We start from the raw sequence: 24,656 nt of genomic DNA on the forward strand, positions 1-24,656 counted from the left end.
TTCAGAACTTAATATATATATTTTATTAAGAATAATATTTTTTTTTTTTTTTTTTTTCAGAAGAAAAACTGTGTTGATTCAATACACAGCCTCCCGTTATAACGAATGCATTAAATATATTGAGTATAATATATTTAATGCATTAATATATTATTGAGTATAATATATTTAATGCATTCATTATAACGGGAGGATGTGTATTGAAATGCTGTTTTTATAAAGTATGAGTATATTATAAAGATTAATGTTTAACTGATAAATTTCAAATTTTGATTTCTTCAGTTAAAAATTTTATCAATAACAGATTTTAGAATACCATCCATTTATTCTTAAAATACTTATAATTTTGTTACAATAATCAAATTAATAGTTAAAGTTTACTAATTAAATTGTTATTAATAAAATATTATCGAACAATTAATGAGGCATTATTATTCAATCATTAATACCTAATAACCTGTAGATGGTTATTCTAATAGGTTTATATATCTTTTATTAGGCCCACCAGCGGCCGAGTGGTAAAGTCGCTGAACACTGGTAGTTCGGTCCGAGGTTCGAATCCCGCGAACGGGCTGGCTGCATGGTTGTTTTCGTGGTTTTCCCCGTGTGTAACGTGTATACGAGCCAGTTTCCCTTCGAAAGTCCTCCACGAAGGCATTCCTCCCTTTAGGCAGATAGCCCTAGTGTGCTTTGCCATAATTAAATACATCACACCTGTCTTTTATTATTTTCGTTTCAATTTATGACGTTAAAGATACTTGCATTTCTGTCTATCCATATTTATATCATGTTACATAATATAAGGACAGAAAGATTCATTTTTTCGGTGTGCCTTTGAATTAGATCCTTCTACCTCCATATCATAAAAATTAAATTAGTGAGTAGGAGTAGGAAAAAAAAAAAAAAAAAAAAAAAAAAAAAAAATGAAAAAGAAAAAATCTGAAAGCATTCAGATTTTATAGCATACCCAAACAGATGCTATTTTTTTCATTTACATGATCATACACGGTTCGAGAGCATGTGGGCTAATGCCACTTAGGACTAAAAATATTTAAAAACAACATATCTTTAGAATTTCCGATAGACAGTCTCGTGCACTGCAGATAAAAATATTTTATTTTGTACAGTGTGTTGCCACTGCTCACTTTGAAATCGTTGAGTTTCTGAATCAAAAATTCGTTAAAGTTTAAAAATTCTGAAATAGACAGTAAAAAAATTCCCAATTCCAAATTCGGGCTTCCAAATACCGATATTCGGGGGAAGGATTTTGCATTACTCAAAATTATATGGCTCTAGATACCGTTGTTTTTTCCAATGCGAGAAACATACATACATTCAAAAGAGATTCTTCATTTGTTAAATTCTTTAATACAGGAAGATAACATTTTATTTCGTATAGTGTGTTGCCACTGCTCACTTTGAAATCGCTGAGTTTCTGAATCAAAAATTGGTTAAAGTTTAAAAATTCTGAAATAGACAATAAAAAAATCCCAAATTCCTAATTCGAGCTTCCAGGTTCCGATATTCGGGTGGAGGATAACGTTACTCAGAATTATATGGCTGTTGGTACAGTTGTTTTTCCAATTACGAGAAACATATATACATTCAAAGAGATTCTTCATTTGTTAATTTCTTTAATACAGGGAGATAATATTTGGTGGCAACAATTTGAAAGTGATACAGCCGTTTATTGTGATTCGACGCAAAATGCCGTTTCGATACTAAAAAGCCCTTCAGAGTTAACATCCCTTTAGGCTAAAAATACATGATAGACGTTAAGAAAAGATTAAAGGCAGTGAGCATATTTGAGAAAGTTTAGGAAAAAAGAAAAGCTTTTAATTATAGTTAAAAAGCTTTAACTAGAAGCTTGATTAAAGCTTGATTGATTAAGCTAGGCGGTTTCGAACTAAGGACCTCTCGTTTTTCAAGCTTGGCGAACTAACCTTTATTTTAACAAACGCGTAGAGTAATTTTTTTTAGTTTTGGGGCTATTTCATAATTGTTTTTCCCAAAATATACAGCACTGAAAATAAAAGCGAAAATATTATTACATGATACCACCATGGCATTAAATATTCACGTTGGCTGGCATATTCCCAGTTTTGAGAGTGAAGTTATTCGCTATGCTGAATTTACTTTACTTAACAATCTTTAATTTATTTACTTAACAATCTGCGGGATTTAGAAGGAGTGCGCATACTTTCTCATATTTTTAATTTTTATTCTGTTTGCTATATAATTTATTTGAATAAATAATTTCCAAAACATAAATCTCTCACTTTATCTTTTTAAATAAAGAAATATAAAAAATAACAAAAAGATGCTAATTCTCGGATGATTGGCTATTCCACCTTACTACGACAAAGTGCTATAATTATTATACATTCCAATTAACCAAAATCAAACGTATAAAAGTACAAGCAAGGAGAACCAACTTTCTAAGCTGCATTTATTGTTTATCTGGAGAGAGGGATACTAAATAAATAGCACACAACACAACTTACGTTGCTCCCATCCCTGCCGGGATTCGAACCCGGGGCCTTTGGATTAGAAGTCCAACGCGCTATCCACTGCGCTACAGAGACAATGTTCAAACCTTCCCCATGCCTTTAAAAGTGAATATATTTATTCATGCTGTCGAAATGTTGTATAAATGATAAAAAATCTGATGTGGACATCACGTGACTTCCTTGAACGGCCGTATTAAATTATACGAATTTTTTACTGCATTTCACTTAAACTTATTTCCTCGAATTCCATTACAGATACATTTCTCGTTCAAATAATTCAGTTCTCACTTCGCGCCAAGGCTCAAAACTCAAAACATCTTTATTAAAAGTTGTAGAATAAAGAAAAAAATAAAACACCAAATACAGTTCAACAAATTTTTTTTACAACTAAAAATTAGAGTTTCAACTCCAAAACAAGCATTAAAGGCAGCAGATGTCCCGCAAAAACATCGTTGGATTCGAGGGACGTCAAAATGGATATTTTCATTGAAGTATGGTACCCGAAATTTTTAGCGGTTATAATACTCCTTTTACTTAGTAAAAGTAAAATGAGTGATTTATCAAATTTAGCTCCCGAATCAAAATTAATTTTACACTTTTAACAGAAAAATTCCTCCCAAATTCTAGAGCCCAAATGAATAAGTTGTTAATATTATTAAGACAACAATTTAAAATATTTTTGAGAAGCTAAAGGGCTGGAAAAGAAAAGCCTTTTTTTTTTTTTTTTTTTTTTTTTTTTTTGAGGGGGAAGGCTTTTACATTACTTTCAAATATTTTAATATATTGCTACTTCAAAACTGTTCTCAGATATATCAAATTTCGGACAAAATTTGGATCGGAGGATTATAGGTTTCTATGTTTCAGAGATTACATAAGGAATCCTAAAGATTCTCAAATTTCATAATTTCAAACAGGAATTGGAATTTTCAGTTCTTTATTCAAAATATGAAATTTATTCGAAAAATATGAAAACCTCCTATTTTTTATAAATATGCCATGGAAGAAAGTCACTGTAGTCTGCTAAGGTTACAAATTATTTAAAATCATTAGGAATTTGTTTTCCTGCTGCTTTCGAAACGTTCTTCAAAATAAAAACCATGATAAATTTTGAAATATGGTGGTTGAAACTTAGAATTTAGAAGAGCTTGCCGTGAAATAAAATTTCTTTCGGTTTTGACTATTTAGGTTTGGAGACAGATCAGAATACCATTTTGTATTAATTCAGCCTAGCATTTTAGAATGATTTTAAAAGCCGTTGAAATTGTATATTTTTAAAACGTTAGGAAACTCTGTAGCTCGGCCTTTTTACTTTTCCATTTCATGTGACGTTAGATTGCGCTGCTGTAGAAATATTCATTCTCACGATTAGCAAATTTCGAATTCTGAGAGCTACTGCTATTCGATTTGACTTCCACGAGCCTTCTGCTATTTCATTCTTTCACTCTATCTTTTGAATAGTAATAGAAGCCCTTAAATATTAAGAGATTTAAAAAGAGTAAAAGCTTGCAACAAAATTACATATTATTAAATTAAAAAATTAATACAGTAGGTTGTTAATGATTAAACGATTTAAAAGTGATTTTTATTTTAAAAATATACTTTAATATTGGATTTCAGATGTAATCCGGGTAAGAAGCTGGGAAAAAATGCAATAAACCGCTAAGAAAATAATATGAAATATAAACTATTTAGCACTGTAAATCATTAATTGTACAAATGCCTCCCACCTACCCCCTAAAAAATGTGCAAAAAATATAAATATAAAAACCATAAATGTAATACAAAAAATATAGAGAATTTGCAGCTTTACAACTGCAAGTACACATATCACACTCAAAAACTAATTTGCTTAAAAAATTTTCTTCTCTACTTGGTTTCTGTTTGTTCATTTAAATCAAATTGAAAGTTTTGATGATTTTTTGAAATTTTTTGGATCTTAACGATTTATGAATTTATAACAATTTGGGAAAAATGTGCTTTCTAATCCAGCCTGTAGGGATTGAATTGATGAAGACACATATCGACTTGTAATTTATTCAAGTTTCAAAATTTCAAAAAATTGTGTCATGATCAGTTGAGAAACAAGCTGTTCCATTTACTTCTCCCGTTACTCCGATCCCTTGACGATGTACCGAGATACGTAAATTCTCTACATACTTTTTTTTATGCACTACCTTTATGATTTTTAAATATGACTTTTACGGCCTTTTTTTTTTTTTTTTTTTTTTTTTTTTTTCATTTATGCAATTCATGATTTACAATGCTGGACACGTTTATTTTATCTTATATATCTTTTCACACTGTTTTGTTACATTTTTTTGCCAGTTTATTACACCAGGTTGAATATATATTGGGTTTAATTAATTACTTATGCAATTTATCAATATTATTCCCAATATTGCAGCTTTTAGTGCATATTTGGATACTAGTTTAGAACTTGAAAGAAAATGATTTTATTTGTTTTGTGCATATATATATGCACAAAACATATATATATATATATATAAGAAAAAATTAAAGGCAGTGAACATGATTTGAGAAAGTTTAGGAATTAAAAATAAAAGCTTTTAATTATAGTTAAAAGCTTGATTGAGTAGCCAGCAGGTTTCGAACTAAGGACCTCTCGCTTCCCAGCCTGGCGAATTAACTTCTATTCTAGCAAACGCGCAGATGCTTTTTATTTTTATAAGTTTTTGGGGGGTATTTCGTAATTTATTTTCAAAATATACTGCACTACAGATTAAAGCGAAATTTATTACATGATACCACCATAGCATTAAACATCCACCTTGCCTACCATATTCCCAGTTTTGAGAGCGCAGTTACAATAAAATCTTTAATTTACTTTGCTTAACATTCTGCGGGATTTAAAAACAGTACGCATATTTTCTACTTTTATTCTATTATTCAATTGAATAATTTCCAAAACATAAATCTCGCACTTAATTTTTTGAAATAAATATAAAAAATAACAAAAAGATGCTAAATTTCGGATGATTGTCAATTCTACCCTATGGGACAAAATGCTATAATTATTATGCGTCCCAATTAACCAAAATCAAACGTATAAAAATAAGCATGGAGAACCAAATTTCTAAGCTGTTTTTAAGAGAGAGGGATAGCAAATAAAAAGCGTAACACAGCCTACGTTGCACACATCCCTGCCGGGATTCGAACCCGGGACCTTTGGATTAGAAGTCCAACGCGCTATCCACTGCGCTACAGGGACGACACTTAGCATCGCTCCATATCTCTCTCTCTATTTCTATCTACATATTTATTTATTTGTATTTTATATTTGTATTTGTGTTGTATATAGTTACTATATGTAATAAGTACATAGACAACAAATGAATAAGCTTCAATCCAATTTCTAAATATTCGCTGTAAGCTGCCTTAACCGGTGAAAGAAAAATAGGCTAATCTTTGGAATATGGTAACAGGTAGTTTGGCGTCATTTTGGTAAGGCGATAAAGGTTACCAGCTAGGACTTTAGCAGTGTACATGGATAATAGGTCGACGTGTATATGGATGTGCAATTCTTAAAAACGCGGCAAGCAGTGGGCGATTCTGCACTTTCTCCCAATTTCGCACCTAATCTTCGTCATGATTAAGCACTTTAGTTCCATAAAAGTTCTAGCATAAGCGTAATTCGGCTAGCAGATTGTTGGAAAAAAAAATGTTGAGTAAAAAAAAAGCCTTTAAAAAATGCCAAAAAAAAAAAAAAAAAAACTAGCAGGTTGCTGTAGCAGGGTTGGTTGCCAAATTTTCGCCAAAAAAATCGCCAAGTTACCGTAATCCGAAGATTAACCGAAAAAGGCTGTAAATATTTAATCCCATTGCATATGTAAGGTATTTGTCAACTCCTTACTCGAGGAGATGGCAAGGCAAATACTAAGATTCCCCCCCCCTAAATGCAATAAACCACAGTAAAATTAAAAAAAAAAAAAAAAAAAAAAAAAAAAATCTGAAAGGTTTCAGATTTTAAATTACGTCCAAAGGGGCAATTTGCCCAGAAGGCCTATTAATTTTCTTTTGGCATTTTGCGTTGATTCACTAAAAGCGTTGTTTAACTTTTCAAATTGTTGCCAATAAATATTATCGCCTTGTATTATACATAAAGAAATTAAATAATGAAGAATCTACTTAAATGTGTGTATGTTTCTCGCATTGTGATAAAACCACGGTACTCAGAGCCATCAAATTTTTAATAACGTAATTCTCCTGCTAATATACGTAGGATTACTAACGAACGCGTGAGGATATTATAGACTAAATAAAACAAACAAAAGATTTTGTACACGCATATATTTTACTTCATTTTATATCTATTTCACTTATTCATTCAAAATGACCCTATGTAAAATTACTCGATGGTATGAAAAAAAAATGAGATGGACAATTTAAGATGTCTGCAGTTATATTCCTCATAAACGTTAAATCGAAAAATGAATTGCCAAGAGTACTTGGATAATTACTTGGCCTCATATTGAGACTAAAAGATGTTTCATAAAATCAAATGTTTTTTCGTATCGAATAAAATACAGCAAACTCCATTCGAACACACTGACTGTCTACGTGTGACTGTCTATCAAACGACCTCGCCACTTGGCAAAATAAAATAAATATAGCAAACACTTTCCGAGCACACTGACTGTCTACCAGGCAACCTTGCCATGCACACGCTGTGGCGCATGCGCACAGAGCTTTGACGCACAACGCACTTTAGCAACTGAATCATGTTATAAATTGAAAAAGCAATAAAAACCGCTCGAAACAAGATTATCCATGGTTACCTATCTTGGATAGATTCATTTCGAGAGCATCATCTATCTTCAGCTGAATGCCGTGATACTAGCAAAATACAAGATACGAAAATTTAAAAGAAATGACGAAGAAAGCTATCTATTATGTGAAAAATAACATTTGATTTTGTTTTATTTGATTATGGCAAAACTATAAATCGAAGGCTATCTGCCTGAGGGAAGGGATTTCTTCGTGGAGGTTTATTTATTTATTTATTTTTTTTTTTTTTAGAAAACTAGCTGGTGTACACGTTATACATGGAAAAAACCGCAAAAATGCCTATGCGGCCAGCCTGTTCGCATGATTCGAACTGTACACCAAGCTGCCAGAATCCCGAAACTTTACCGCTCGGCTGCTGGTGGGCCCGTGTAAAGTAAGAACAAATGGGAAAAATATTAGGACGTTAAAACCTACTCAGGCATATCTATCGATGAAATAGTGTCACAAATCCATGTTGCCGTTTCTCTTTGACCTTCGCTCATATGAACAAATCTTTAACACCCGCGTATTCAATACGAATCCCTACTCGGGAATAACGGGCTAGTAATAAGCAGATTTTCAGGTAGCCTTAGTGTCATAAATGCTTAATGGTATGATCAGCAGCGTCTTATCAGAACTATCTGTGCTAACAGACATTTCGACAGTATGTGGATGAGCATCCGCGTACGGTATAAATAGGTAAGAGATGTATAAGGTAAGGTATGCGAATTCAGCTCCAGAGGCGACATTGTAGCTAAATATTCACAACAGAACATTTATAAAGCAATTCGTCGGATATAGTGCTTTATGTGGGCTCCCGAACTCATATGTTAGACTCAAGATGATTGGATTTGGTTGGGTTTATTTGATAATGGCAAAGTACACGAAGGCTATCTGTCACGAAGGCTAGTGATACCGTCCTAGAGGACTTTCTAAGGGAAACTGGTTGGCATCCACGTTACACATGGCAAAAAACACACGAAAATGCCTCTGTACCCAGTCCGTTCGATTGGAACTGAACCCAGATCAAACTACCAATGTTCCGCGAATTTACTGTTCGGTCGCTGGCGGTTTGGACGGCTGGTAGAAGACAGCCTGTTCCGATGAATAACGATATCAGTTTTTCCGAGCCGATGCTAAGGTACGGACCCTCTGATACCACGGAATTAAGATTCTAACAAAGCAGTTTTTCAAGTTGGTAAGAGCTGCAGAATGATGTAAAGTATATTTTCATTATAAGTTTTGGAAAATTTGATTCTGCTTAAGGTATTATCGAATGAAAATCTCAACGTTGAGCCGCTTGATGATCATTTGCCAACCTCCATGACTTTGTGTACCCCTAGAACGTTAGTATTTCCCAGTATATAAGCATTTGTAGAACTTTATTGCAACTCTGTTAGAACTGTCCATACGGGATAGTTCTTAACAAATTTCGGACTACGGAACAGTTTTGGTTTTATGGCTGGTTATGTTTGCTCTGCTTGTTGGACTTGAATGCAATGGAACACTTACAGGACATGATCAAAAATTCTATTCGAGCGTAAGATCCAGTACACCCAGCAACTAGGCAAGTATGGATAACTATCCTGTGGCAGAATTCAGCACATCTTCAGAAGAGTTTCTCCGACTTTATGTTACTTCGAATTATTGCACTTCGCTGAGTTAGAGGGGCACAACATAATATTTAGAACAAAACATTTTATTTTTGGCTTTTGAATGTGTTTAGTACTAATACTTGTAAAGTCTCTACCTCAGAGGACAGATCAGGGGACTTCTGATTTCATAGCTTGCCAGGGCTATCCTAATTCGAATGAGCATAATTTCCAAACAGGCACCTGATAATATAATATACTTCTAAATGTATTACAATAATTGAATAGAACACGTGGCAACGATTAGATAATTCTTCACAAATGATATAAATGTTGTGCACTTTGAGTTATAATGTGAACGAAACATAACGCTGTTAAGTGAACCTACAGCCAGAGTGTCGCTATGGTAAACAAATATAGTGAATTTTAAAGAGTCCGTTTATTCCATTGCGGTTTATGCGCTATCGACGAAATAAATTTAATTCAATCCAATAAGTTTAAATGAAATGCAAGAAAAAGTGCGTTTAATTTAATATTACGGGCAAGGAAGTCATGTGGTGTGCACATCAGTTGGGTTTTTTTCATGGAGGTAGGAAATAAGATGGAGTCGCCCTAAACAAGTTTCTCCCGTACCCTGCTCTGAAGCACCTGCGATCCCTACGTGGTGACCAAAAAATTGGGTCATTTACCATTGAGTTCAATGGGATTTGACGCGTTCGGATGTAAATATTTTGTAATTACGTCGTAAATATACATATAAATGTATATATTTTCTTTTTCTACCACACTTCAGTGTCCTAAGTATATGAAAACAACATATTTTTAAGCAACATTTCATTCTGAACGGAATTAAATGCTATACTTTTCACAGGACAGTTTTCTCAGAATGGTATAATTTCAATGAAATATTTTCCCAAGTTTTCATTAATTACATTAGAAAAAAAATTAAGGTAATTCGATTTCATTCGGTTAAAGTACAAAAATTAAGATCAAAGTTTATTGTATTATTAATATTAAAATAATGCATTATTTCTTTTCTATTTATAGAGCTTCTTCCTAAAATACTTTCTTAAATATGACATGATTTTTTGGCTTCTTTTAAATCGAAAAATGTAAGTCAATTTATAATTAATGCTCTATTCGGTTCATTTTAAATTAGAGAATTATTAGGAATTAGCGAAATACTTTAAATAATACTTGACTTTCTCTGAAGATTTTTGAAAGTTAATAAAATAAGTTTTTTTAAAGTATTATTTAAAACTTGTAACTGAGTTATTATAAAATGTAAGGGGAATAATTCTTTTAATTATACTTACGAGATTTTTTTTACCCTTCATTTCTACAATACATATTCCAAAACTCTTTATTACGTTCTTAAGTGCGCATCTTCTAGCATTTGCTTTACAATACCTTTTAACAGATTGCTTTCCAACACGAACAATTCTTGCTTAAATAGTTTTATAACGTATTTGACAACAGGATTTCAATTTATGTTTACAATTCAATATTAAGGTTATTATATATTTAGATAACATTTCTAATCATTATAAATTAGATACATTTAATAATTAGATTTCTTCACAGTACTTTCTTCACTGTATCAAGGGAAAGCTAACTTATTGGCATATCTGTGTGTATATTTATTAATTTCGACGAGGATTGCAGCATTTGATGGTAATTTTATTTTTAATTAACCCAAATAAGTAAAACGTGTAAGCGCAAAGTGATTATTTTTCAGATATATAAAATTAAAACGATGAGTTTAAAATGGGCAGCAGTAAAGCCTCTCCACTAAAAAATTTTAAAAGGTACATGTTAAATAATATATGGATGTGAAAAAAAAATTGTTTTATTTCAAACATTTTGGCGTTTGGAAAATAAAATAAAAGTAGCGAATACTCTATAAAGGGTATTGAAAGACGTATACAATTTTAAATGTACCGTAAGGTGTTTTTCATTCTTTAAGCATAACATTTTTCTTGAAATCTATACTTTTGTAGTTCAACAGATTAGAGTGTGTGTGTGTGTGTGTGTAATTATGGCAAAGCCTCGAGGGCTATCTGCCTAAGAGGAGGGATGCCTTCGTGGAGGACTTTCTAAGGGAAACTGGCTCGTATACACGTTACACATGGGGAAAACCACGAAAACGCCCATGCAGCCAGCCCGTTCGCGGGATTCGAACCTCGGACCGAACTACCAGTGTTCAGCGACTTTACCGCTCGGCCGCTGGTGGGCTCAACAGCTTAGAATTTTATAAAACAAATTCATAATCAAAATTGCTGTTGTTAGTTATCGAAAAATAACCAAGATGTGATTTTTGCGTAAATGTCACTAAACTATACAAATTGCTATTATCCATCACACTATGAATGTTTCTTTCATGCGAAAGTGTCCCCTTTTCGATTTTTATGGAACTGTCATGTGTCGAAATACTATCAGAACCCTGTCAAGCGAGCTTCTGAATGTAAACAAAGAACACCCCATCTGGTGACCCAAGCTTCAAAGCAGTGCTTCACTTCTAGCTCCGGTTGGCTCCTCCTTCCTTTCCTACCTCCATGTTTTTTTGGGGGGGAGGAGGAGAGGGGGTAAGAAGCATGGAAAAATGCAACCCACACAAATGCCTGTTAATACTCATGTGGCTAAGCTATAATTAACTACTGCGAATTTTATCATAGAAGATATTTTTAATTGAAAAAAAAACTCTTTCTTTTTATATCCCCTTTCCCCCCAAGGAAAACCAATTCCGTAATCGACTTACATTACGAACCTTGGTTTTAGTTCGCAATTATTTTTAATTCAAACTCCTACATTGCGGCAGAAAAAGCGAGTTTTTTGCGGTCGTTTATGTCGACATCAAAGAAAAGAGCCGAATTAATCTCTCGCCTTCCCCTTAAATCGCTTGGATTCTTCTGTGAGGCGCGCAGAATTCCGAGGTTTAATTTTAGGGTCTTTCCGAAAAGTGTTATCTAAATTAAAACGTCATTGTCTCCAGAAAGCGGTTAGCGAAAAGATAGAGCTGTCTTTATGGTGCCAAGAACGGTGAATTGACGTCGTCTGTGACAATCTCGACGACCCTGCGACGCCTCGTTGCGCCAATGTGTACGAAAAGATAAAAATAAGTTAACATTAATATAGTGTGATGTAGTGTGTTTCTTAACGTTCCCTTGCTTTTCTACGGCATCTGCTTCAATACAAAAGATACTTTTATTTATTTATTTACTTTTCATTCTTTACCTATTCATGAACTCTATTGTCTATTCACCGCAAGAATTTTCTGCTCATTATTCTATCCCTTCCATGCTTTTGAATGGATGAATTCCTGCAGAGTGAAATTATATTTAGTCAGGCTACGAAACCACTTAAGGAAATAATGACTTCGATTTCGTCTTCTGGGTAACACCTAGATACTCATTCACGTTTATTGTTTGAACAAAAAATATGATTGTCCGAAGCTCTGTTCAAAGCTGTCGCTGCGTTATCGAAGGGCAAAGTAAGTAGGGATAACTACTAGAAGAAATGCTTCTGTGAAAATTTTTCTGTGGTAAGCTATCGCTTATTTATGTCAAACAGCGGAAAAAATATAAATATTATACCGTTGCAGTAACGCATGTACATAAATTTATACTAGGATCAAACTACGAATGCTTAGCAGCCTTATCTATTCGACTATACGCAAGATCGCTCCAACTGGTCTCTTTAAATAGCTACCGAGGGGAAAAATAGCTTCCTGTTCTCTTTTTGACTTTCTAAAGCAGACCAGTTTGACGAGAGCATGGAAAAGACCTCTATATATTGATTACCTTTTAGTAACCATAAAGCTTTGGCCCCCTTAGTATGGAATCATTAACGGTCGAGTGATAACACCGCTCAACACTAGCAGCTCGAACTTCGCTGATTGGGTTGGTTGCATGGAAGTTTCCTTATGTGTAACGGTCAATACCAAACCATCTTCCTTTGAAAAATACTCCACGAAGGCATCCCATTTTTTTAGGCAGTTGCGTGTTTTGCGACTATCTAAATAGTCTTCAATCCCATATTATTGTGTCTTCTCTAGAAAAAATAAATTTATGTTTCCTCTTTCTAGCTTCAAACGTTATTCTACCAATTAATAAATTGGAATTCTTATAATAAATTGGAATATTTACTAAGTTGAATGTTCGAAAAAATTTCTTTACTATTCTTTACTTTTATACTTTGCGAAAATATTTGGCTTTAGTGTAGAATTGGGTGCCCCTTCGATTGGCGACATTTTTAAAAAAATTTTGGCGATGAAACCTCACTTCTGGTTACCACGATAGTTTTAACTTTGTTTTAGCTTCAGGATTTTATTTAAATGAAAATAGATTGATGTGTACATGGATATATTTAAGGCAGTGCGCAATGCCTAGTTTGTGCAATTCTAGGATGTTTTTTTTAAGTAAAAAACAGATCGATGTGTACATGGACACAGATCTTATGCAATTTTTCGACTTCTTATTTTGGTTTTGTGTACCGGCCATCTTGAAATTGTGACTTCCTGGCGCCGATCTCGGCGTCAAGAAAGAATCGCCAATAAAGAAGGGGCGCCCAATTGTAAACTTTTACCATATATTTCTTTCCATTTGATAATTGCATAGCTTAAAATTTGAAACTACTGAGTGAATGGTTTAACTTCTGCAAATGAAACTTGTTTTTTATTTGATTTAATTAATAATGATGACGCCTCTTTTTATAAACGATTTTTTTTCCTCCTCTCATAAGGATTATGACGCTTTTTTGGATTTACTTAACATTAAAAACTATTGCATGGATATTCAAACAAACTAAATTTTTTGCTTTAAATAATGAAAACGGCAAACGGGGATTTTTCACCGCTAATAAAAACCGATTATCTGATTAAAAATCTGACTTCATTGTACGGAATATTAAATTATACTCACTTTTTTCTGCATTTCATATAAACTTATTGAATTGAATTAAATCTTCTTCGTCGATAGCGCATAAACCACAATAGAATAAATTCGCTTTTTAAAATTCCCTATATTTATTTATGATAGCAATGCTCACACACGCTAGGCGTACGCTAGGCACACGCTACACGCACAGGCGCTAGGTTCACTTAACAGCGTTACATCTCATTCATTTATAACTCAGAATGCAAAAAAACTGTATCATCTGAAGAATTATCCAATCGTTGCCACATGTAATATTCAAATACTATAATAAATAAAAAAAAATCTCATGTGTACACCACATGACTTCCTTGTACGGAATATTAAATTATACGCATTTTTTGCTTGACTTTCATTTAAATTGATTGGATTGAATTAAATCTACTTCGTCGACAGCGCATAAACCATAATAGAATAAATGCACTCTTTAAAATTCACTATATTTGTTTACTATAACGACACTCTGAATGCACAAAATTTATATCATTTGAAGAATTATCGTTGCCACATGTTCTATTCAAATACTATAATAAAGCTAAAACGATGTATGAAAGAAATTTAGCAAACAAAACAGAAAAGAAACAGTTTTTCACAGACGATTGAGTATTTCTCATTCAATTAATTCAGTTCTCACTTCGCAACAAGGCAAAAATACATAAAAACTCAAAATATCTGCATTCAAAATTACGAAGTAAATCTTAAACACTTATTTCCTCGAAAAAATTCCAGAAAGGATTAAGCATGATTTAATTCGCAATAATAAATCAAGGCGTTATTTTTGTGTTGCAAAGCTTAGTCTCTCTAGATTGGTAACAAATCTACAATTCTGCTGTTTCAAAAAAATCTTTTAAATTGTTGATAATTGTACAAATATTGCTTCCAGAATTACGAAAGGCATAAAAACCTTAACCGGAAGATAAAAACAATATAATTCAATCATTTTTAAAGCAAAAAATGTACAATTTACAAACATATAAGAGTAAAGAAACTGAGATCACTGAGCCGGGTAACAGAGTGGATATATATATAAATATATTTATATACGTTTGGTGCGCCGATTGCAACCAAAATACGAGGGGCACATCTACATGTTATAGCAGTCCTATATACAAAATTTAAACGTTCTGAGGCTACTCGTTTTTGAGATATGCGAGATACGTACGCACGAACGTACATACGTTTGTACAGACGCTACGACAAATTCTCTTCAGAATTAATTTTAAAGCAGTTTTATAATTTTTTTGGAGGAACAGAGTCTTTTATTTTGTCCTTACGTACAGATATCACGCAAAAACATCGTTAAATTGCATTCGATATCGGTCAAAATTGGATATTTTCGTTGAAATATGTTGCCTTTTTGAGATTACAATACTTCCTTTTTACTTCGTACAAGGAAGTAAAAAACGATGTATAAAAGAAATTGAACAAATAAAAGATAAACAGTTTTCCACAGACAATTCAGCGCTGTTTACCTAATGCGCATGCGCTACTCCTAAACATTCTCCTCTGTAATAAAAAGACTAGCCACAGTAGTTTCTGCTAATACGAAACACTTATATCCTCGAATTTCAATAGAGATGTATTTCTCATTCAGTTAATTCAGTTCTCACTTCGCGGCAAAGCAAAAATAATAAAAACACAAACTATCTTCATTAAAATTTAAAAGTATAGAAAAACATGAAACACCAAACGCAATTAAAAAATTAAGAAAACAATTTTTACAATGCAAATTACAGTTTCTACGCAAAAACAAGCAATTTGGCCATCTGGCAAGAAGACGGATTTTTCGGTGCACAAAACTGAAAGTTTACTTTTGGCAAAAAGACACTGAAGGTATGGAAACTGAATTTGTTATGAACGCTATGCTGAGTTAATACACGGGATAATTTAATAACTTCAATGATAATTTCAGTATGGATTAAGCATAATTTAATTCGTAGTAATAAAAGAAAGCGTTACTTTGTTGTTATGAAGCTTAGATTCTCTAGATTGGCAAGTCCACTATTCTGCTAAGTTTCAAATAAAAAAAAATATATTATTAAATATATATTCAATATTATATAAAATTAAATAATAAAGAATCTGCATGAATGTATATACGTTTTTCGCGGTGTGAAAAAACAACGATACTTAGAACCATTAAATTCTGAGTAACGTAGTCCTCCACGAGAATGTGAACACCTGGAAGCACGAATCTTGAATTTCGAATTTGCTTTACTATCTATTTCATACTTTTTAAACTTAAAGAATATTTGTTTTAAAAACTCAATGATTTCAAAGCGAGCAGTAGTAACACATTGTGCGAAATAAAATGTTTATATCTCTAGCGCGCGAGACTGTGTATCGAAAACTCTAAAGATATGCTGATTTTAAATATTTTTAGTCCAAAACGCTCTCGAAACGTGTATGTACGTGTAAATGAAAATAAACCTTCCTTTGGGCGTAATATAGTATCTGAAAACTATTAGATTTTATTTTATTTATTTGCCTAAAGGGGCAATTTGCTCAGGAGGGATGTTAATTTCGTTTTGCATTTTGCGTGGGTTCACTATAAACGGCGTTTAACTTTTCAAATTGTTGACACCAGATATTAGAGCCCTGTATTGTATTTAAAAAAATTAAATAATAAAGAATCTGCATGAATGTATGTATGTTTCCTGTGAAAAAACAACGATACCTGAAGACATCGAATTTTGAATAACATAGTCCTCCACTCGAATATGGGCATCTGGAAGCCAAAATTTGGAATTTGTTTTATTATTTATTTCATATTTTGTAAAACTTTTAACGAATTTTTGATTAACATACCCAACGATTTCAAAGCGAGCGATGGAAAGAGTGTATGGGGGAAAAAAAATCTGCAGTGCGGAAGACTGTATATCGGAAATTATAAAGATATGCTCTTTTAGTGAATTTTATGGTCAAAGTGCGAACAGTATGTTATTTAATAAATAAAGGTAACACACAAAATGTTAAAAAAAAAAAAAAAAAAAAAAACGCCTCTTTGGGCGTAGTATAAAATCTGAAAGCTTTAAGATTTTTTTTTTACTTCACTATGCAATTTAAATTGTTTGCATTTATATTTAATTGTAAATAGTGTTTAATAACTCGTGGTTAAGTATGTGAGGTTTCGCTGATCGGTGTTACTTGAGTTGCTGGTAATTGTGTGATAAAATTCACGCTGACACCAGCATATCAAAAAGTATTAAAGTATCACCTTTTTCTCATTTAGAAGTCGCATTTGAATGCTAGTTATTAAGGTAAAAGCCGTGTTATGCTCTGTGGGAGAAAGAAAAACTCTTACTAACACACTTCGGAATTCCACCACGGCACCTATAGGGAATCTGATTTATTGTTCCCCAACATTGCTATCCGGTGGGTCCAGAAGGGTCATAATTGCAAACACTGTAATACAGCTTGGAATTTTTTTCAAGTCACGTGTCTTTATAAATTTTAAGCCTGGGTACTTTCGCAATACATGCAACACTTACGATTCGCAACTAGAAGAACCATAGTCCAGATCCTGACAAAAGACACAGTTGATTTTTCACATTTTCTGTTCGGAAAAACCTTACAGAGTCTGTAGTGCGACTGAAGTGTAATGTGGTGGCGCGATAATTCGGCATCATTAAGATTTGATCATTTCGGTTTCTTGTCTCATCATTTAACATTTAACTGAGGGAGAATATAAACAGGACAGGTGCTAGACTTTTGCAGGCCGGTGCAAACTTTACCAGTTCGCCACCCGGTTTTGTTTGCTGTCATAGTTGCTGTTTAAATTGCATTGCTTTTTTTTTTTTTTTTTTTTTTTAAACTCTGCGAGCTATATTGGGAATTTACGATATTTATTGTGCGTTATGAAAGATTGGTCTAATATCCGCATTTTCGAGCTATTTGCAACTATTTATTTTGTTATGTTTTACTACTATTATTAATTGGAATAAATTATCTGTTTCTTTTTACTCATTTGGAGTGCAGTAATTCGCAATAGTAATTTTTTTTTTTTTTTTTAACTTTAACTAAACAATAAGGCAACTTTCTCTTAAAATAAGGCAACAAAGTTCTCTCTTCTGATTAGCAAGACCTGATTTTTATTAGATGGAAACAATGATTATTATTTACATTTTAAAATGGAAGTAAAATATTAGTATGATTTCCCATTGTTTTGTATTTGAACAAAATTTGGTTAGTATAACTCAAACTGCGCAACTTCCGTTAAGTTTACAAATCGTTTATTACCACATGTATGTATGCGAGTGAAGACAGTATTTCATTATAAAAAAATTATTTTCACCTTGCCTTGAGGAATCAGTTAACTGCGTTAGAATAATTCTAGGAAATAAGTTAAAATGAAGTGCAGCAAAAATGTTTATAATTTAACAGGCCGTACAAGCAAAGAGCTACCAGTAGCTACCAGTGCACACGCAACCACTGCAACAAAGTTTTTATTTTTTCCCCCTCCTCACCAACATTCAAACCAAAATTAAACGAATGTTACATATTCCTTATTTTATGTTTACTTATACTGTTTATTGGTAACTAAGATGATTTCAAACTTTCTGAGAAGAAATTCTACATTTGCTCTGAAATGCTTCTGAACAGCATTTATATTTACAAAATATTATGTTTCTAAGGGGCCCTCGATTCCTTGTTCACAATAAAAAAATAACCTACAAATTATTGAAAGCATAGTTCCATTTATTGTAACCACAAATCGAATACATAATTGTGTTGCTGAGGTATATACTTCATTTATCCCCGTGAGAACGCTATAAATATTTTTATCGATGTATTCTTAGCGACCGATTTCCGGAAATCCCTGAGTTTAACGTGAATCGTATAATCATCAGTGATTCATTATACGTTCTGCATGACAAGGGAAAACTTTAGTTTCTAAAAATGTATTTCGTCTAGTAGAAGGCATAGTAGGTCTGATAGATTTATGCTTGTGATATTTAATTGAGTTGAACTGAAATGTGTTTCTCGTTTTTTTTTTTTTATATCTAATTTTGAGAAATGTTTCCAGTAGATCCCTGTTGTATTGTTACGTTACATTGCGCTATTTATCATTCACGCGTGATGGTTAGGGTTGCCACTGACAGAAAAATAAGGCCTTTAATTTAACTTTTATATTAAAAGTGCTTAACAAATTGAGCAATTGAAAAGCAATGAATCGTGCTTCATAGTATTTTTTTTTTTTTTTTTTTTTTGATATCATAAGGTGTTTTCTCCCTCTTTTCCGCATGCCTTCGTGAAGTAAATGGAAGCATACTTGACGCATATTCGAAAGGTCCATGGTTCGAGTCCCGGCGAGGATATTTCAAATTTCTCACGCCTCCCGCTTAAAAAAAAAAAAAAAAAAAAAAAAAAAAATTACTGGCTCAAGAAATATTTTTATCGGAGTCTTTCAAAGTATGAGAAATATTTTTATTACTTTCACTATTATTTGAATTTTTTTTTTTTTTTTTTTTTCCCAGGTCGCATTAAGACCGATTTTTGGCATTTCTACTTTCTGTTCCGAATCTAGGCATTTCTATAGTTTTTTAAAACTACAGCTTTAAAATCGCAGCTTAAATCCAATTAACTAACTAAATTGCAGTTGGTTAGCTCATCTTGTTCCAACGAGCTATCGTTTTTACAAATTAAATCGAACATTAATTGAACTGCAAAAATTCAGATAAGCAAAACTTAACTAAAACTTTTTTTTAAAACCTAGCACTACAGCTAAAAATCAACAGTTTCTATCCATCGCTACTTACAGAGCTTCAGAAATTCAAGCATTTAAAGCAATAAACCCTAAAATCAAATTTTCACCTATAGATTAGTGTTTTTCCCCCCTTTATTAGGTGTTCCGCCCTTAGGCACTATACGGAAATGGAGAGATGCTCGTTGAGGTCTTTTTAAGGAAAAACGGGTCGTATCCACGTTACACATTGGGAAAACCACGAAAACGACCATGCAGCCAGCCCGTTCGCCGAGATTCTGACCCCGAACCGAACGACTAGCGTTCAGCGGCTTTTACCGTTCGGCCGCTGAGGGGCTTAAACATCGTTTCGACAAGGGTAATTTCCACCCTGCGTTCTAACTAATTCACCAGTGCACAGGTCGACTAAGTGGGTTGTTTCAGAAGCTACACTGGGCGCCACCGTATTCTCTATGTAAATTATAAATCTTCCATAGGGCTATTTAAACTCACCCTTATTTGAATTTTCCTGAAAGAAACAAAAAGCACATGAAAAATATGACATAAAAATAACGTATTTGCTAAAACAAACCTTATAAGTTTCTAAAAAATATTTCTTGAATTAAAAAGGCGTGTTTTCGCACTCGAAAAATTAATTCACATTGCCTTCAAGAAATCAGAAATGGAATTTTGAAGAAGAAATGACGAGTTGTAGTGCTTTTTCGGTAGATGAAGGAAAAGCAACTGTGAGAAACGCCGCACCCAGATCTCTGTTCTTCTTTTGATAAGTCTATTTCCTATTTATTTTTGGCTACGACCGTTGAAATGGAAGGAAAAGACTAATTCTTCTCAGATCAAAGGACGCGATGCTTGCTACCTCGTGTACGACATGGATATGTTTATCATTTTCCTCCTGGTAGCGGTGCTTTCAGTCAATGCCATTTCATCATCTATTCTTTCTGCTCAGCAGACTTTGTTTTGTTTCTTATTAACTGAAGCTTTTATATATTCCAAAATAGTTATTCATAGATAATTAAAAGTTTCAATAGCTTCCACACAATCTTCTTTATTTGTGACCTTCTGCCACACATCTCTGGTTTGCAATATCACCGTAAAAGTGCCCTTATATTCAGACGACTTTATTTCGCGGGTAACAAACGCTTTATTAGTAGCTCTTTCAATTTGTGAATGATACTTCTCATTAGTATCATGAAATCATGTCCAGGAAAAATTGTGGATCTTCAAGCATCTTCAACTGCTACCGTTCTAGCAAATTTCTTAAATTGTAGCAATTAAGGAGAGATCGAACGTCTTCAGGCAAAGCAACGGAAATATTTGTTCAGAAATATCTCCGCTTGCTGGGCAGAGCAAAAAGAATACAGCATGTTCCAGAATATATGTTAGTACATTCAGAACCGCTTCGTCGGTCTCATGATGTATTCGTCATGATGTATTTCGATTCATCGGTCTCTATGTGCAAAGATATATTTTAGCGGCCTTTTCTCCAATGAAACAAAGATAGAAAATTTTAATGAAATTAATTTCAAGAAATTGTTATCTGTTTTGCGTGTCAATATAAAATAGATATATATGCACGTTTAAAAAATGCAGCATTTAATAATAACAACGATAATATTACTGCTAATAATAGTTGTTGTTGTGACTAATTTCACTTGTCTTTTATAAGAAAACAAGGTCTAAGAAATTCATAGGGGCAAGGAGGCAAGATTGCGCCTGTCATTTGCAAGAGCCCTGGGCACTAGGTAACAGTAAGACTTTGCTCAGTTCCGCCCCCAATTTTTAAGGTGAACACCTCGGAAACACTACCAACCCTAGGACTTAACGTGTCTCTCGGTGTAATTATCATATTGGTAGATGCCATCTAATACCTATTATCCGTGGTTACAGCTTGCAGGCAGGATGCTATTTTTAACAGTTCTCCAAAAGGTTACAGTGCCATATACGCATGCAATTTTATGTAGACATTTTTACATATAATACTATACAATTTCGATGCTAGGATATTAAATACAGCTATTTGTTATAACTTAGCTCAGCAGTTACATTTCCTATTTGTTGGATATTACTAAAGATTCATTTTACTAAACAGTTTCAAGAGGTTACTTTTCACTTTTCAAAAATGTTAATAGAGCCCATTGCTAATTAAATACAAAATTTATAATTGCACAAGGTTAATAGATCACTTTATGAACTAAATACAAAATTCGCATTTTTTTATAAACAAATAGTTACAATAGAATCGATTAAAATCAGTGTACTCTAATGACCAAAGTAAATGCACTTATTGTAAAACTATAGCTACATACATTAAAAGTTACATAATTGTTGAAAAGAGAATAATAAATTTGCCTATAGGATTTGTAGAGGATAACATCTACTTCCTAGTTTCTTTAAAACAAAAAATTTAGAGAAAACACACCCCAGGGGGACGGATTATAGGGTCTTCCACCCCTTCCTCTACCATCAACTTATCGAAAGAACATTCGGCTAGACACATGTTTTAAGTGCCCCCATGCCTCAAAGACACTATTATACATTTATAAACATCGGTGCTTTTTTTGGGATTCGAACCCGAGCCCTTCGGTACGGGAGTGAGTCACTAACCACTGTCCTGTTTCGGCGACGATAGTAATAGTAGTTTGATTATAGAAAAAGTTATAGTTATAACTTTTAACTTAAGTACGATGTTATTTATTAGACACTTCTTCTTTTAGTTTTTGCCACCACAAACTTCTTAAATCGATAACTTGTATATAAATAATCTGCAGTTTTATTCTATTTTGATACCTATAAATTGGTAAGATGTTATTGCAAATAACATTGTATTAATTTCAGCCATGATATACTCGCCAAGAAACTCGCCATCGCAAAAATTAACGTTAAATTAGGTAACGTTAAATAATTATATCTTATAGGACAGTATTCGAAAATTTAGCAGTTTAATTGTTTTCATGCAAATATTTTATTGCATCTGTAAAATTTCAGGTGTAAATTCATAAAATATTGATTCGTGAAGAAAACTTTTAAGCCATCTAACGCATATTTCTTCTGATGCTATGCATTTTTGTCACGTTTATGGAACTTCTGAATGGCTTCATTAAAGTCCACGCTTGCCTTTCATCTTGACGCTATGATTTTCTGAATTTCTCTGCTTGTGAGGTACTTTTTAAAGTGAGTTTTCACTTTAGAGAATCGAAACCTATTTGCTCATTTGAATTTGGCAAAGAACAGGGACGTCTCCACTGAAAGGGAAGGATTACTTTACGAAGAGTTTCCGAACAAGTTCCCATTCTTTCTGTTCTGTGCTCACTCACTGGAAGTCAGGTAGTTGCCGCATAAATTCGAATAATATTCCATTAAAATTCTTTCGATAAATGGATGGTATTTTCATGTAAGCAGGTTTACGTATATTAAAGAAGCTAATAATGAAAAACGACGTAACTATAGTTTCGAATATTAAATAGAACCTGCTTCTTCAGCTGCGGAAGGGGAAGTGATGACAAAGGAACGTCTGTTTATGCAATAATAAATTACTAAAAATTCTGGATGATTCCAGCTAAATGATAGAAAATAAAGCCACTGGCGCCATCTATTGCATAACATTTGAACGAAAAGCAACTAGGAAATAATTTCTTAAAAACCTGATAGTAAAAAGGGATTCGAATTGAAATCATTAATTATATTTACAAAGTTTTTATGAATGTGAAGGGTCTTCAGGAAATCTAAATCGTCGACGAAAGACTTTTTTTTGTAAAATATTGACTGTAAAGTTGATGTGAATTTTTGACTAACAATATGGACGATGGATTTATGAGCTTCTTTAATCCGAACGTTTCATGCTTTGTTGTGAGAGCTTTGTAAGCCTTTTTAGTTTCACTGACTTACATTAAACCATAACTCCCAAGAAGTACTTAGATATCCTACGACAGTGATGGCGAATCTATCGCACGCGTGCAAGTCAGCCTTAACAGCCGGCACGCAGAGCCTTATCAGCCGGCTCGAGATTAAAATATTACTTACTTAATCAATAATCACAATAAATGATACTATGAATTTAAATAAGTGTCTTAGTTTGTTCTTGAACGTTTCGTTTACATACTAATGGCTTAAGTACACTGGCATAGAGCCTAAGCCTAGATATCAAATTTTCATAAATCGCCATAGAAATGATATACATATTTATTGACAAAATTTATGACGTTTCAGTCATATTACTTGTCACATGGCAAAAAATACGCCAAAGTTGAAGCAGTTAATGTCTGCTAAACGAATTCATATTTATAGCAGACTGCCAGTGAGTTTTAATACTTTTATTGTTAAAGATTCCAGTTTTCAGATCTAAGCATTTCAATTTATGAATAATTCTAATTTAATATCTTAAACGGATTGGCACGCGGCCATTCTATTTTGGACATGCGGCCATTCCATTTTGGGCACGCGGCCCCTAAAAATAGCTAGGAGCTTATACCCGATATGGTGTTTTAAGTACTGTACTGCGAATGTCATTGATAAGAGAAAAAAATATTTAAAAAAAAAGGTTTCCCCTTTTCCCAACAACAGACACTTTGATAATTAAGTATTCGTCGGAAATGAAGGAATCCATAGATTATTTAATTGTCTCATTATCGAAACGTTGCCCAGAGGCACCAGAGGAAGTAACCAAATTGCTCCCTCAAGAAAGGGGAAGCTCCGCCCAGTTTTGAATCTCACCCCTAAGGAGAAATCCATAGTCCTTTTGCTCCCCTTTCCCTGCCACAAACTTCTCGAGAAGATTTTCGGATCGACAATATTTTGAGTGTTCCCTTTCCGCGAAGACATTATACGCCTACAAATATCGCAGTGGTTAATCGCACTGACGGTGCGAATAGCTAACAGGCTATTCACACCACCTACGTTCGCGCATGCGCACAAGCAGCCCAGGTACCAGCAATTTACGCCGATTTCCGTAAGGCAGGCGGTAGTGAGAGCGAAGGTTGTTAACCCTAACTCAGCTTGTTAATAGTTCAGTATCTAGGCTTAGGCTCTATGCCAGTTTACTTAAGCCATTAGTATGTAAGCGAAACGTTCAAGAACAAACTAAAACACTTATTTAAATTCATAGTATAATTTATTGTGATTATTGATTAACTAAGTA

General features: G+C 33.3%; 2 non-coding genes across 2 annotated transcripts; both read right to left on the bottom strand.

The window, feature by feature from the left end:
* Nucleotides 1–2,512: 2,512 nt before the first annotated feature.
* TRNAR-UCU (transfer RNA arginine (anticodon UCU)) lies at nucleotides 2,513–2,585 on the bottom strand. Its single transcript has one exon. It is a non-coding gene; the product is annotated as a tRNA-Arg (tRNA).
* Nucleotides 2,586–5,666: 3,081 nt separating this feature from the next.
* Nucleotides 5,667–5,739, bottom strand: TRNAR-UCU (transfer RNA arginine (anticodon UCU)). The gene has a single exon. It is a non-coding gene; the product is annotated as a tRNA-Arg (tRNA).
* Between the last annotated feature and the right edge of the window lie 18,917 nt (nucleotides 5,740–24,656).

The sequence above is a fragment of the Stegodyphus dumicola genome, chromosome 6 (genome assembly GCF_044657685.1).
Source record: "Stegodyphus dumicola isolate Sdum_Otavi_A_Nest chromosome 6, ASM4465768v1".
Taxonomy (NCBI): domain Eukaryota; kingdom Metazoa; phylum Arthropoda; class Arachnida; order Araneae; family Eresidae; genus Stegodyphus; species Stegodyphus dumicola.